Genomic DNA, 15,927 nt, shown 5'->3' with positions numbered 1-15,927 from the left:
AATGGACTTGCACTCTTAAAAATAAAGGTGCTTAAAAGGTTCTTCACAGCAATGCCATAGAAGACCCATTTTCGGTTCCAGAAAGAACCATTCAGTCAAAGGTTCTTTAAAGAACCATCTCTTTCTTACCTTTTTATAATCTGAAGAACCTTCTTTCGCCACAAAGAACCTTTTGTGACACAGAAAGTTTCTTCAGATGTTAAAGGTTTTTTATGGAACCATTTAGACAAAAAGGTTCTTCTATGGCATCCGTGAAGCACCTATATTTTTAAGAGTGTATGCCCCAGTGTTGGACAAATTCAAATTTAAAATCATCCACATAAGCACTATAGCTCTAACGATCATCTGAAGCACAATTGCGAACCACTAGACAACACATCTGACCAATTTTAAAATTGTACATTTCCCTTAAATTTCAGAACCAGAGACAAAATCAGAAATTAGGCCTCAAGACCTTTTCCTTACATGCATCACAGTTCTTATCATCACAGTGGAACACAACGACAACTCAAAATCCAACAGGTACAAAAAAAAGACACTGATCTGTACCGAGTGCCAAATTTACACCGCCAAATCTGTCACTTACACATATATAATCCACAAACCACATTTTAAAAGTGCAAAAGCCTATTGGTATGAGGATCCAGTATAAATACATGGTTAAATAAATGTAATAACTTAAAATGTCACAATATAACCAAAAAAAAAAATGTTGATGCCGTCTATGAATGAAAGTTGGGTCCAGAACATGAACATTAACTAGCCCATAAAATGTATTTTCAAGACAGCTTTTTTGTCACAAATAAATAGGTTACAAATAAAGGCTGTACAATAAAATTATATTAAATACATTTTTAAAAACAATATATTTCCTTTATAGAACTTATTTATTTATTTATTTATTTATGGTTACAATTATCACAAACTTCTTATATAATCATATATCCTGGGTGTTTGAATATTTACAACATTAAGTTACTTTAATTGACATGAAATTACTTCTGACATATTGAAGATATTTGCTGTAAAGCTTTAAGCTAAACAGAAACCAAAATAGTGGCTCATTTATCTAAATAAATGAGCAGAAACCAAAGAGTATCACTATTATCCCTGCTCTCCTTTTACTTCATCACTTGGCGAACCTAAAGAACTTTATTACCTGAACATGACTTTTTTTAAAGTATCATAAATAAAAGCAAACTGTGACAACTATTGTCACATCACACACTTCATGTGAGAACATCACGCGTTCATGATGATATCAAGTTTGGATCAATCAAACAGCTCTTAGCAAAGAATGTGTCTATTCGAAACAAAACTCAAGCTGATTTTCAAATCAAAACCTCTTTCCCAGTTCACAGCAGCCACTTGAGCATACAAAACTAAAACTGAATGCAAAGCAGACGGGTACAAGCGCTCATTTCACCAACGGTCCACCAGACACTGCTGACATCTAGAGTCCAAGCGCTGCTATTAACATGCTGCCTTCATTTCTGATTAACAATCACCGGGGGCCAAATTCTCCTGAGCTTTCATAGTCATTGAGCTGTTAAAATAAAGCACCGAGACTTTAATGCTGGGCGAATCTGGGTTTTTTAACTGAGATTCATTTGATTTAATTTGTAATTTGATTCTTTGAAGCAACTTAATTGGATAGTATTTTAACTCAGTGCCCACATGCAAACGGATTAGTATTGAGGGCCACTCCAATCACAACAAAGTGTTCCCGTTACACCGTCCTAAAATAGTCAATCCAGTGGCCCAGAAATTATGGACGGGGCATGACGGCCTCAGGACAACTTCCTCTTGCTTTTAAGCTCTGCATGTTTGAAGTCACGGCATGCCCCGTTCACAAACACGTCTCGGGGGTGAATAAAAGCCAGATCACAGAGTTTCGGTTAATGAATAGAAGGAATATAAGGTTCAGTGGGTTTCCAGATGAAAATATTTAACCTGTGTCCCGTCAGAAGGGTCCCGAGGCCCGATCCCACCAGAGATCACAGCGCTGCCTAGTGCGCACCATTCATCTTATTGTTCCGGGCCACTACAAGGACGTGTTTATATGAGAAAAACGAGTCTAGATTATGAGCCTCCGTCCTGCAATTTTACAAAACGGCATGTTTTAATAGCTGATAAATGTTTAAACTACACAAACGGTATAGAAGGGATGTTAGGTTCTTCAGGGATGACTGGTTTCACCACGCGTCGGACCATAAACGCAGTAAGGACGGACCCGTTTAGCGTCAAATATGACGCTCGGAGCATCATGATTCATTCCAAACCAGCATCTCGGCCCACACTTTTCCTTTAAACACCTCCAGGCCTGTGTTTAGACACAAAAGGGATGATGGAAGGTAGATGCGCAGGTGCATGCGGAGATGAGATAAGCCAGGAAAGATGGGCGGGAAACAAGCATGAAAGAGAGGAATTAAAGGAAAGCATTAGAGGAGGAACAAGAAAGAGCATTCCATCAGTAGGCACGGAGGGGCATTACACAGTGCTCCATTTTTCCTCCCGACCTCGCAACGACCCCACCAGAAACGCAGTAAGGACGGACCCGTTTAGCGTCAAATATGACGCTCGGAGCATCATGATTCATTCCAAACCAGCATCTCGGCCCACACTTTTCCTTTAAACACCTCCAGGCCTGTGTTTAGACAAAAGGGATGATGGAAGGTAGATGCGCAGGTGCATGCGGAGATGAGACAAGCCAGGAAAGATGGATGAGAGAGGTATGAGGAATAGGGCTTTTAGGGAAAGCCGGCAGCATGCTGGTTAAAAATATCTCTGTGGAGATGCCACATGGTGCGTGCGTCTATGATGTCAGATGTTTACCAGCGGCCTCGCCAGCATGCTCGATAATACACCAAAATGCGTACTTTTTCGCCCTTTTTTCGTTGGTATTTATTCGTGCATCGTACTTTTGCTTGCGCAGCTTCACGCGCATGCAGCATTGCATGCCCTCAGGGACCAAGTGTGATTGAGAATGGGGGGTCTGCCATTGCCCTGCCGTTGAACCCGCTTCGTTCCTCCTGACGAAAACACACATGCTATGAAAGCTCATCAGCAACGGCAGCACCTTGCTGCAGCGCTCTCGGTTTTTGACCTCTCCTGCTGTGTACGGATACGTCACAATCGACACACAGAGAGAGATCGTTCCACTGCTTATTCTGTCTGTACCTTTGTGTTTCACAGTTTCTGAAGGGGAACAACACTCGGATGTGGCACTGCTGCGCCATTAATCGAAATAAAACCGAAATCGCATTAAGGAGAATATCAAATAGCAAAGACTGCGATTTAATTGAATGAATATAAAGTCAAGCGCTGCACTGTGTTAATTTACACGTGAGCAACTCATTACCCGCCAGTGTTTGCAGCGGCTCAAAGCAGAAAATGCTGCACAAAAACTCATCTTTGAATCTGCTCTAAGTTTGGGTCACTTTAATGTGTATTTGGGAATGCAAGACACATACCATCTTCCCATACTTGAAATGAGAAGCACTTATCAACAACAGAGAAGATAAGAGTGATATACTGTAGTTATATGAAGAAACTAGGACAGACATAAATATTAGTATTTCAATTCTACAGTTGTAGCATAAAAAAATTGCTTATTACATATAGTAATACTTATTTTCTTTTTACATTTGTATTCAGTAGTAGTTATTATAGTTCACTAAAACTAAAATGAGAATAAATTTGTTAACTGATAAAATTACATTATTTGAAATAAAACAATGTTAAATGAAGTAAAATATTTTCACAAAACTTATTTTAGCTCGTTGCCAAATTTAGTTTAACTTGATGTAGTAACTAATAAAAACTAACTAATAAAAAACTGAAATAAAATTTTAAAAAAAATAGACAAAAAAATCTACAAAACATTACAAAAACACATTTAAATTACTTGAAATTTTAAAAAAACAATTAAATGAAAATGGAAAATATAAAAAGTAAAATATATAACAGTATACCAATACTAAAATAACAGTAGCAATAATAATAATAATATCATCATCCTCCTCATTATTACTATTATGACTATAATCAATAGAATTATCATTATTTTTATTTTATAGTCATACTGATATATAATTACAAAATCTTGGCCACATTGTGCAGCCGTACAAATAAACATAGCAAACCTAGATTTTTATTTTTTTTTGCAAAAATCATATTTTCATTTGGAATTTTTATTAGAAATATCGTAATTCGCTTTGTTCCTCAATCGTGCTGCCCCAGCATGGTGTCCCTCATGTCAGTAGGCCGACTATCACAGTGGTGTGGATGACAAAATTAGCTCAGCCCTGTCAACCCTGCACACTTAACTGATAGAAGACCATCTCAAAAGTACTTCATCCTTCGACGTCGCTCCCCAGGGGAGCAAGTTACAGATGCTTCTGTGAAGTCATAACGGCGGTTTAAAGTGGACACGAGAGGCTGTGGCCTAATGATGCCGGTTTACGCCACTGTCTTCCATCTGTAATGATTAGAGGAAGGATTGATGAGTACTCTGGCCCTGCCACTGAGCCAATCAGACCCCACGGATGCAACCAACACCCTACGGTGGCTCGGAAGGGACACAAGGACTTCGACCGTCTGATGACCCCTGAATCTGACTGCCGGGTGACCCCGGTTACATGCAGGTCAGACGGAGGCCAAATACAAGCAGCCTACTAATTTGAATGATCAGACTAACTGATCGCCGCTTGTATGTTTTTGTAGGGGCATTGTAGCGCTTTTAGGGGAAAGAAGCACCCCTACGCCACTGACCGCCAGACGACCCACACCACTTTCTGGGTGAATTTGAGGTCACATGAATATTAATTGAAGTGTGTGAAAATTCTGAAGCATGCGGTGGGAGCTATGGGGTGAAAACGACGTAATGCTACTTCTAAAAGTATCCAAAATCAAGCATAACTTACACTGGAAATGTATGCCTGGCATTCCAACAAAACGACAAATCAAGGGATGCACAATATTACAATTCTGGCCAATACCATATGCCAATAATTAATAATATTACCAATAATTATAATATAATATAATAAATTAATAATTACTAAACCAATAAGTCTAATTAAAATTCAAAATAAAATACTAAAAGTCAATCGTTTTAAAAAATTCATGTAAATTTAAGCATCAAAAATAAGATCAAATGATGTTCATTTTAAGATATGCTAAAGATTACAGTTATCAATGTACAGTCAACTAATAATGACATTTTTTAGAAATTATTTCTATTTTATATTAACATTCGGTAATTTTTAAGGCCATCTAAATACAAATTTCATTTGAATTATTTAAAATTGTAATGTACATTTTTTCCATCTTAATGGAAAAATAGGTGCATTCAAAATTAAACAACCAATATTGAGCAACACTGAAAAATGTAACTTCAAATATCATCAGAGAACCAAAATGGTACCAATTAATAATAATAAATATAACAGTGCATTCCTAAACATTAGGGAATTATTATGTAACAATATTATTATTTAAAATTTTGTCATCTAAATTTTGTATCTAAAATAGGTGCATTCAGAATTAAATATCCAATATTTCACTCTGTAGGCCTAGTTATTCAATGACGATTTCAACAAAAATGGTACCAATTTATAACGCATCCCCAAAAACCTTAATAACAGACCATCAACCTAAAGGTTGAACGGTTTCTTGAAGGCTATAGCACCAAGGTTAACAAAGATTACCGTTCGAAGTTTAACACTGAATCTCAGACATATTCTTTTTCGACTAACCAAACTCTACATCACATGATGATCTTTGATGACGACCCGTTTGTCATTTAATTGTAAGGGGAGCTGCATGCACATCTAAAGTGTGTATATTTAAAGGATTGTACGACTGTTGTGCCGTGGAGTGGGAGGTGAAAACATTCACACGAGCGCTTCTGTGCATCACACGGAGGTCAGCAGCAGTAATAATTTGGGTCAAGCCATTACACCTTATGAACGTTACCCAACGCATGATGCTGACTACCGAGTGACCTATGATGACAGACCAAACTCCCAGTGTTTAAAACCTCGCTGAATCATCTGGAGCTTTTCTGAACACACTCCGATGACTGCTAAATGACCCCAGCTTTCAGGTCATGACGAGGGCAGATATGTATTAGAATAGCGGAAACGCCCTGGAATTGACCGGTAGACGACCTCCATGTTGATCGTAACGAGGGGTTCATTTTAGTTTAGCTACTTGCAAGCAATCTGAATACTTCTAATAGAAACAATGGCTTTTTTCTTCATAAAAACAGCTTTTTCATGCAGCACTTTAGGCATAAATTTGAATTGGCAAGTCAGCAAAAACACAAAACCACAAAAACAATCTCAAATCCAATCAGAAGCATGAGACAACTAGTATAATCTCACGAGCTGAAACACAAGACCTGCTCTTTGATGAAACCATCTTCGTGGCTTCAGGGTCTTGAACAGAACACACCACTGAAGTTGACCAAAATATGACCTGAAGTTGACCGAGAGATGAACCGAGGCCGCAGACTGACCCCTCTGTCGTCATGGCCGCCAGCTGACCCCTAGAAAGGTCACAGAGATCACGGCCTGTGGTCCGATCAACGCTGGACACAAAGAGTCAGTGAGAAGAATGAGAAAAGAAACATAGGGAGCGAATAAGAGAGTGAAAGAGAAAAGGAAGACGTGGGGCCAGAGGTCACTATCTAAGCTCTTCCTTTCACCATTTCATCATCCTCTGTCCCTCCTTTTTCTCTTCTGCGCCCTCATTTTGACTGACCTCTGACTTCGACGTGTGTTTCGGGGAACGCTTGGCCTGACCTGACCATGAACGCATCCCAAAAACTGCTAATAACACTATTCATAAGAACTGTTTTTATATCGACTGTAAATTCCTGCAAGTTCAGTTTAATTAAGAATGTTTGGACTGCTTTATTTTAGCAAAGCAAACATAAAGACATAATTGAAGTTATGCAAGTACAAAAGCTAACTCTGAGTAAATTAAGTAATAAATATCCAGATGGTTTAACGCCCATTTCAGTTCAATGTTACTTAATATTTCATGGTAAGATTACTGCATTAATTCAAATTATTTAACATTGTTATTTTGTGCTGCAGACAAATACCTAAATACTATTATTCTCAACATGGCTTTAACAATCCGTTTTAAGATATGAAGACTAAGGAAATATGTGCAATTGGTTTCCAACATTACTTCAAATAAACTAAATCAATTTTCTGAATCTAAATCGGCAATATTCCAATACAATGAAGAAAAAAAAATACTGTTATTTTTAGACTTGTCACAGATTAAATTCTGCTTCAAGTACATTTGCGAATAGTGAATAATCAGTATTTTTCTATTGTTTTCCAGAAAGCATATATATAATTATCTCAAAAAGATATTTAGGATATTTGTATAGAATTTCTGTGACTCTAAAATATATATAATAAAATAAGCTATATTCTCTGGAAACCTTAAATCTTAAGAAAATCTGCTTTAAGTAAATGTATGTATGCCAAACATTTTGATAATGTGAATAATTTCTTTAGGGTTTTTATTATTATTATTTTCCAGTACAACTATCTAAATATCCTAAAAACACAACTACTCAGTATATTTTATTTACACGGCAATTTAAAAAAATTGTAACAGTAAAATAAAACCTTAATTCAAGATATGTTCTCTTAAAACCAATCATAAATCTTTCAAAAAGTAAAGTATATTTACCATGTTTTAAAGATGTTTTCCACTAAAACTGAGAAAGAAAATACTGACTAAAAGAGATTTTTTTTTTTTTTGGCTAAATCAATTTATTTGATTATTTTATTTTTTATTATTATTACATTGATTTATTATTTCCTCTTTGTGTTTTTTTTTCTATCATCGCCAAAGCCGAGCCGGTTGCAGTCACTGATAATTGTAAAACCGAACTAGATCAACAAGAACTGTAAAATACAAACTCAAAAGACACATTAGCAGCGGTGGGCATTTTGATCTCCGTCAGAAGCTGTCATGAGGGATTTTCACTGTCTACATGTTCCTCTGAACTCAACTATCGAATCATAAACGGATCTAAAGGACTACGGAGGGATCTAACCTCTGATACTCTGCGTGATTCAACGTCCTGTCGCTGCAAAGCACATCGACACAGTGTCAAAACAGTTGATCGATTCTGCCGCTGCATCTGAAATAAGTACAACATGCTGTTTAAACCTATAGAAGATTACAGATGAAAAATATGCAAGAATACAAACACAAAAGCAGGCATTCGAGATGGAAGACGGAGCAAGGAAGTGGAACGCTGACCTCTGACCCCTGAATCGCAGCAAGAAAGCCATAGATAAAGAAGCGGTGTTTGATGTGTTCGCGCAGTACAGTGCCAGCTTTGGCTTTCTGCACGAGAAAGAATGTTAAAGACTTCAGCACACATGGGCTACGGATATATTACACCTCGGCTCACAGCGGGAGAACGGGAGGAAGAGCGAGAGGTGAGGGGGCAGAAATAAAGCATAAGAAAAGAAGACATTGTCAAGAGGACGAGATGGAGAAGAGAAAGGAGTGGAACGTTCTGAAGAGGATGGTTTAAATTGAGATGAAAGGCTCGGCGGAACAGAAGAACGCTGCTTCCCTCTGTGCCGCACTTATCAGGCCCTTCACACGCAGGTCTCTCAGGTCACGTATCTGTTACAGTGTCTGGGAACGGCCGCTATCTTCATAGGAGGTGACATTTAGGGCGATCCCAGTTAGGGCGCCCTCTGCTGTGCACACAGACAACGGCACATATTTCCTTTCATCTTTTCTACAGGTACAATAACACATCTTGTTGAAAAAATATGAGAGCATTAAAGAATAAGGTATGATTTTATATATATTACCAAAAAAATACACCTAATTCCTTTTAAATTAATTCACAAGTAAATACACAAGAATGCAATACAAAGGCATACTTGTTCTATATGCATTAAATTGTATATTTATGTCATAAATTCAAGGCAAGAAAGATTTAGCGAAATTTACACTTTACTAGTATTCTGCAAATTTCGATGACCTTTAGAATTAAAAATCAATATTTTAGGTTCTAATCTACAGGGTTTTATGACAAATAAGGATGTCTTGGATGATAAGGGAAAACCTACTTTAAAACGCTAAAAATGCAATCTGTGTGTCCATTTTGGATCTGCATATTTTTGAAAATCGTTTACTAATTTCAGTGAATATTTAATTTAACAACTCTAAAAATCAAGAAGTGTAACCATTAAGTACCAAAATGCTATCCTTGTGCCTAGGAAAATGTTGTTTTGTTTTTTAAATCATGAATAAAGGCATTTTCTTAGGCTTACTCCATTTAGTCTAAGCCTTTTCATAAAAAGGTCAAAATGTGTGATTTTTCCTTTTCAGCTTAATGACTTATTTAGAACCGTGAAAACCACAAACTTGAAGATTTATATAATATATAATTTGACAACATTAAGAATATTACAAAAAATTTGGAAATATTCCTGTTAATGAGACTTCCTACAAAAAAAATTATTTCCAGACAGTTAAAATACAATTTTTTTTTTTTTTTTTTTGGTTGTTGTTAACCTTAAGGTCCAAAAAAATCAGCAATCTATTTACACAAAAATGTCATTTAATTTATGAATAGAAAAAAATTATAAAAGTATTTTTAAATTATTTATATTTCAAATGTGTTTTTGAAAAACATATGACTTAATGAGCATCAGTATTTTATTACATATGCACAAGTGTATATTTTAGATTTTGCAACCATTTGAATAATCGTTTTGCTTTCACTAGTTAATTTAAAAATCATGCAGTGACAAATGTTTAGAAATATTGTACACAATTTCCAAAACATTTTAAGTTCATAAAAAACACAATTTTTTTTTTTTTTTTTTTTGGTTGTTGTTAACCTTAAGGTCCAAAAAAATCAGCAATCTATTTACACAAAACTGTCATTTAATTTATGAATAGAAAAAAATTATTAAAGTATTTTTAAATTATTTATATTTCAAATGTGTTTTTGAAAAACATATGACTTAACGAGCATCAGTATTTTATTACATATCCACAAGTGTATATTTTAGATTTTGCAACCATTTGAATAATCGTTTTGCTTTCACTAGTTAATTTAAAAATCATGCAGTGACAAATGTTTAGAAATATTGTACACAATTTCCAAAACATTTTAAGTTCATAAAAAACAGTATATGCAATAATTGCAAATGATTTAGAAAAAATGTTATGTTAAATATCACATATAGGTGCTTAAAAAAATGCTAAAAACCGCTTCAAATTCCCCGCACTTTTTATACTCCGTTCACTCCTCTTCAACAAAGCCATCTTTAATACACTTTAAACATTCGTTAGTAACAAAAAACGCTACATTTGACTAAAAGGCCAGTTACTCCCAAGCGCCATCTGGCGGCGAGACGAGGCACTGCAGCCGAGCGCCGCTCTGTCACTGTCCGCCTCGGCGGTAAATAAAGCAGGCCGCGGCGAACAGCCGGGATTTTCTATTTCACGCTATGAAGGGGTCTATGGACACATCTGACAAGCAGATGCTCAAGGCGGGATTACATTCCTCTTCCTCGATGATGGTGTATCGATTTTTATTTCCCCAACAGACAGTGCAGATAACTCAACGTTAGCCGACCTAGGCTTTATCTGCATCAGGAAATAATGCATTCCAAGTTTGTGGAAATCAGAAGCATGTACTGCTAAAATATTTCCTTTTTCTCCCTGTCCGCTATTTGAAATCATCTCACTAGGCCTACAATAAAGTGCCATATAATTTACAAAGACGCCACGTTTACAAGAAAGCATCTTATTTCGAGAGAAACTTGACGCTAAATGTATGAATATCATCAAATTCATTGTTTAATGTTGTTCATCTAGCATTACTTGAACTTCATGTGAGTCGTCAAACCATGGTTTGTGTATGTTTTGCATTACCTTGTGTTTCTTTGCAGCTGGCAGTGCACTTATACTTTCACGGTTGTGTTCGGGAAATGAGCTGTTTGGTTTTCTACCGGTAGATGGCAGAATAACACAACTTTTCACCAGTTTGGTGACATTATTCCGACACAAGGGGGCAACACGCCCTCAACAGCAGTGTTTTTTTCTGTAGTGTAGTAGAAAGTAATCACAAGAAAGAAAACCCGTTTTACAGTGGTTCTCAGCCTTTTTGACTCCCCATTTTTCCACAAAAACAATTTACTGGACTGAAGCAACTTAGCTTTACTTGATTATCCAGACATAGGCCTAATATTTGAGAAAAATCACGTAAAAATCGTTTTTAAAAATCCCCTTCGCGTCGTGGCCGCATCACCACAAGCACTATTTAGTATTTGACAGATCGTCTAGCACTACTAAGAATCCATGCAGAAAGGGTAATCAGAAATGTTTGGCAGAAGCATCAAATCATCTTATTATTATTAGTAGTAATTTATTCAGCTTTCTTTGTAGTACTTGCACTGTGTCCACTTAAGAAAACAGTGTGTTGATGATTCGTCTGTGATTTTATCTTTTTACCTTTTTATTCTTTTGTTTCTTTTAGTTGATGCTGTAAAGCACACTGGTCAGCTGTCGCTGTTTTAATGGTGCTATATAAATAAACTACATTTGAAACTTGAACTTGATACTTACTGACTTTCATATCAGGCTTTACATAGAGATAAGAATTTTTAAATAATTTTACTCACAATTTCTACCTGATAAAATAGGAATCTTGGCAATTAGTAAAATTTATGTTTGTTATTAAAATGCCCATTGCGTTATGATTTTATCAATCTACTTGACTTTTTCAGGTACAGAATTTTCAAGTGTTAAGGTTGCAGGAGCCACAAGATTTGAATAGTGGAAAAATAAAATTTGTTCAGCCAATTCTTTGTGCAAATCATGCCATGTGAGCCAGGCTGTGGTTTTATCATCACTGCAGATCTCTCTTGCGTCTTGAGTCCCTACAGATCAATAGTTGTGATGGATTCAGTAAAATTGTAGGTTGTGTCCATGGTTACGAGTGTCAGCTGCTGCAATGATGCAGAAAGCTGGACATTATAAACAAGAATTGCAGGAACATTTCAGGGAACCCTGATAGAATTGAAACTATTCTCTTTACTCTGTAGACTTGCCTGACAAATAGGTTATGAATGTGTAACTTTGCCTACCACAGTATTACTGCTAGAGTCTGAGTTCTGTGGTTTATGTACAGTAAGTAAGTGTGCCTTTTGAACATAAGATGCTTCAAATTCCATATTTGTATTATTTGTGACCTTAAAATAAGTGGAAGCTACTGAAATCCACTGATTTTAATACTGACAAATTAGACAAGATATAATGATATAATAAAGCAAGGCAATATGTACAATAACGTGAAATACATTCCATAAATAAGTCATATTCAGTCTAGTTTAATTGGGGTACTGGAGTACTACTACATTCATTCATGCTTTAATTTGATTTCAAATTAACGTTAACATATGTAAACTGTTCAAATTTTTTTATTTTATTTTTTTGAAAGAAATGAATACTTTTATTCATCAAGGATGCATTAAATTGATCAAACGTAACAGTAAAGCGTAAAGACATGTAATGTTAGAACGTAACAAAAGATTTCTAGTACAGAAAAAAAATGCTGTTCTTTTGAAACTTTTATTCATTAAAGAATCCTGAAAAAAATGCATCATGGTTTAAGCAGCACAGTTGTTTTCCATATTGGTAATTCCATAATAAAATGTTTCTTCAGAAGCAAATCAGTATATCAGAATGATTTCTGAAGGATCATGTGACACTGAAGACTGGAGTAATGATGCTGAAAATTCAGCTTTGCATCACAGGAATAAATTACATCTTAAAATATATTTTAGAAGAGTCATTATAAATTGTGATAGTATTTAATATATTTTCATACATTTATATACATAATAGAGGAGATATTTCATATATTACTGTTTTTACTGTATTTTTGGATCAAATAAATGATTGATTTTTGTCATTAAAAAACAAAAATCTCGCTGACCCCAAACTTTTGAAGAGTATATTGTATGCAGTGGGCCCATAAAGTATTTGGACACTTACTATTTCTCTCACTTAACGTATAAATGTCATTGGTTTTCAAACTTGGAGGGACACGTGTGAACTTGAGCAGTTGGTTAAAAGTGATTGCAAAATGGCTCAGAAAAGTGAAGTTATTTCTCAGGAAATGGAGGTCTATCTACACAGACATTTTTAACATGGTCTAAGCTAAGCATTTAACTTTAAACCGCATAAACACATTTCATTACACCAAATACACAAAATAATGTTCTTTTTAGCAGCATCATATGACCCCTTTAAGGCCATTGCTGCAGTCACCAGCAAATAGGCCCTATGCCAAAAAAGGGACACCAAATGATGTCACTGAGATACTGTAAGTTGGCAAGAAATAAAAAGGGATCTTTAGAAGCGGAGTTTTTGATAAGATTATAAACAGAATAAAATATGTATATATTCAGAGTAAGTCATTAGTTATCAAGTAAGTTACATTCTTTACCATTAATGTATTCTGATTTCTTATTAGCAGAATCTGGATTGACAGCCATGTGCCACAAAACCCCAGTATGTACTGACAGAAGTTTTTGAGTTTCTAAAAGTTTTTGGAGAGAAAGGACATAAGCAGAGTTATAATTTCATATCCCCATTCCCCACCCTTGCAGACGCTGCATGAGACAGTATAAATATCACCCTCTGTTTGCAGATGGTGTGGCTGGTTTGTTTGAGTAATGAGGTAATTAACTCAATCACCACACTCGGACAGATGATGAATTTTGTTAATGCTTCTCCTTTGTTCTCCACTCATTTCTGAGCAGGTCTTTTTCCTCTACATTAACCCGACATGCGCACACACACAAACACACACACACTCTCTCTCTCTCTATATGCATCTTCTTATTTGTGGAGTACGCGGTTGCAGCGATGCAAATGGGCCAGAGAGATGAGCCCCTTACTAAAGTGGAACTGCAACAGGGCAAAACTAAATACAACAGAGGCTTTTTCATATTCTCTGTGCACAAGGTCAACATCCTCTCATTCAGTGGGGCAAAGTGCAGCATTGTGCAACAGTCTGGTGAACCGTCTTCAGTTCCACTCCCAACCTTCAGCAGGTGTTTTTTCACATTGCACTTTTGGGTCTTAACCACATTAGGCTTGTTCACTCACCGGATAAAAGGTCCAAAAGCTGTTACCAAAAGCTGTACAACATTTTATGTTATAAACTGACCTTATGTTAACTGTTTTAAATTACTTTCTTTTTTATCAAGCTACAATCCATAGATATGTGACAACTTTGCAAATTTACTAAAAAGGAAAAACTGAAATAAGTACACTGTAAAAAAAAAAATCAAAAGTTGAGAAAACTTAAAAGTTTGAGGCAACCAGCTTCAGCAGATTTTTTACTTTTCTCAACTTGATTTGTACACTGTAAAAAATGTTCACCCCTTTCAACTTAAAAACGTAAGTTTTGTGGCTGCCTTAAAATGTTAAGTTAAATCAACTTAAAAGTACAAGTCATTTCAACTCACTAATTTAAATCTTGCCTAGTGCTGAATTGTTTTATTGAAGTTCATTTGACTTTACAATATTTGCTGTTTCAACTTAAGTTCAAAATTTTTAACATACATTTTCTAGTTATAATGTAAACTTTATTTTAAATCCAGATAAAAAAAATATACTACAACATTTGTTTGAAACATTTTAAATTTATTTTTTTCTTGCAGTGCTTATAAACAGGGTTTTAATATTAAGAACAGTACACAACCTACCTGTGCATGCTAATGTGTGAATGCCAGTATATGTATACAACAAGGGCACAAAAGTAGCAAAAAACCATCGTAGTCTTCGTATTAGGAGGCCAGCTTGCACGCCCTTCTTGTGTGTATGAAGTGTCTCACCATGAGCTCACCATAAAAATCAGAAAATAACAGAGTAAAAATGACTAACAGTTGGTTATTCTATATACACTACACACTGACAGACTTCAATATACACAAATTATTTAAGAAACACATTCAATATTTTGAATAACAAAAAAAAAGTGATGGTTTAAAGCAGGGGTGTCGAATCCTGCTCTGAGGATCACTGTCCTGTAGAGTTTAGCTCCATCCTTAATTAAATACATCTGAATCTGTTAACTATGGTCTTACTAGGCTTACTAGGGGACTTTAAAGTGGTTAAAATTTTGACTATCTTAAGATATAGTTTATACTCTTTATTTGGTACAGAAATGCAAAACTCACCCTTCATCCAGTCTCAGACTCACAAGCGTGTGCCTGTAAAAAAAAACGAAAAATTAGTCAACTTAAATTTACGTGTAAACAACACACACACAAGCAAAGACATTTCCTATACAACAGCCTCATAACCCTTTAATAACCTGAGCTGCCTAAAAAAAAAAATATTAAGATGGATGGTGATCCTCACTGTAATGTGCTCAGTCATAGCCTACAAAGGGAGGTAAACGGGAAATTGTTGGTTACTTGCTAATTACAGTTAAGCCCAAAGATGTAAGTTACACAACACTTTTACAGACTTTTTGTTCATGATTAAAATTCATACAACATAATGCATTTGTTTGCATTTACTGTTACCTGTAATCTGTTACCAGTAAGCAATTTGCAATCGTAAAACAAAATTATATATAAAATATATGATGATATAAAAAATAATAAATAAAATAGCAAATGGCACAGAAAACGTCTCAGGTTACTTATGTAACCATGGTTCCCTGAGTAGGGAACGAGACACTGCGTCCTGTAGGGGTCGCTATGGGGAACGCCTCGTCGTGACCCGTGTCTGAAGCATACATTGAAAAAACACCAACTCGTTGGCCGGCGACAGCCATGACGTCACTACCGGTGCGACTATAGTATAAATAAGCGCCGGGAGCACACATCATTC

At 35.7% G+C, this 15,927-nt stretch overlaps 2 long non-coding RNA genes across 2 annotated transcripts in view; both read right to left on the bottom strand.

Annotated features, from left to right (window-relative positions):
- Positions 1 to 11,271, bottom strand: part of LOC107740621 (uncharacterized) — a 46,655-nt gene extending 35,384 nt beyond the window's left edge. The window contains exon 1 of the long non-coding RNA XR_001640097.1: positions 10,948 to 11,271. This is a non-coding gene — a long non-coding RNA (uncharacterized LOC107740621). The remainder of the gene's footprint in view (positions 1 to 10,947) is intronic.
- Positions 11,272 to 15,237: 3,966 nt separating this feature from the next.
- Positions 15,238 to 15,673, bottom strand: LOC107740622 (uncharacterized). The gene is made up of 2 exons (XR_001640098.1): positions 15,404 to 15,673; positions 15,238 to 15,299 (listed from the first exon to the last, which is right to left on the bottom strand). It is a non-coding gene; the product is annotated as an uncharacterized LOC107740622 (long non-coding RNA).
- Between the last annotated feature and the right edge of the window lie 254 nt (positions 15,674 to 15,927).

Source organism: Sinocyclocheilus rhinocerous, unplaced genomic scaffold (genome assembly GCF_001515625.1).
Source record: "Sinocyclocheilus rhinocerous isolate Xijiao unplaced genomic scaffold, SAMN03320098_v1.1 scaffold705, whole genome shotgun sequence".
In the NCBI taxonomy this organism is placed as follows: Eukaryota; Metazoa; Chordata; class Actinopteri; order Cypriniformes; family Cyprinidae; genus Sinocyclocheilus; species Sinocyclocheilus rhinocerous.
This window is presented reverse-complemented; position numbering and strand designations above follow the sequence as displayed.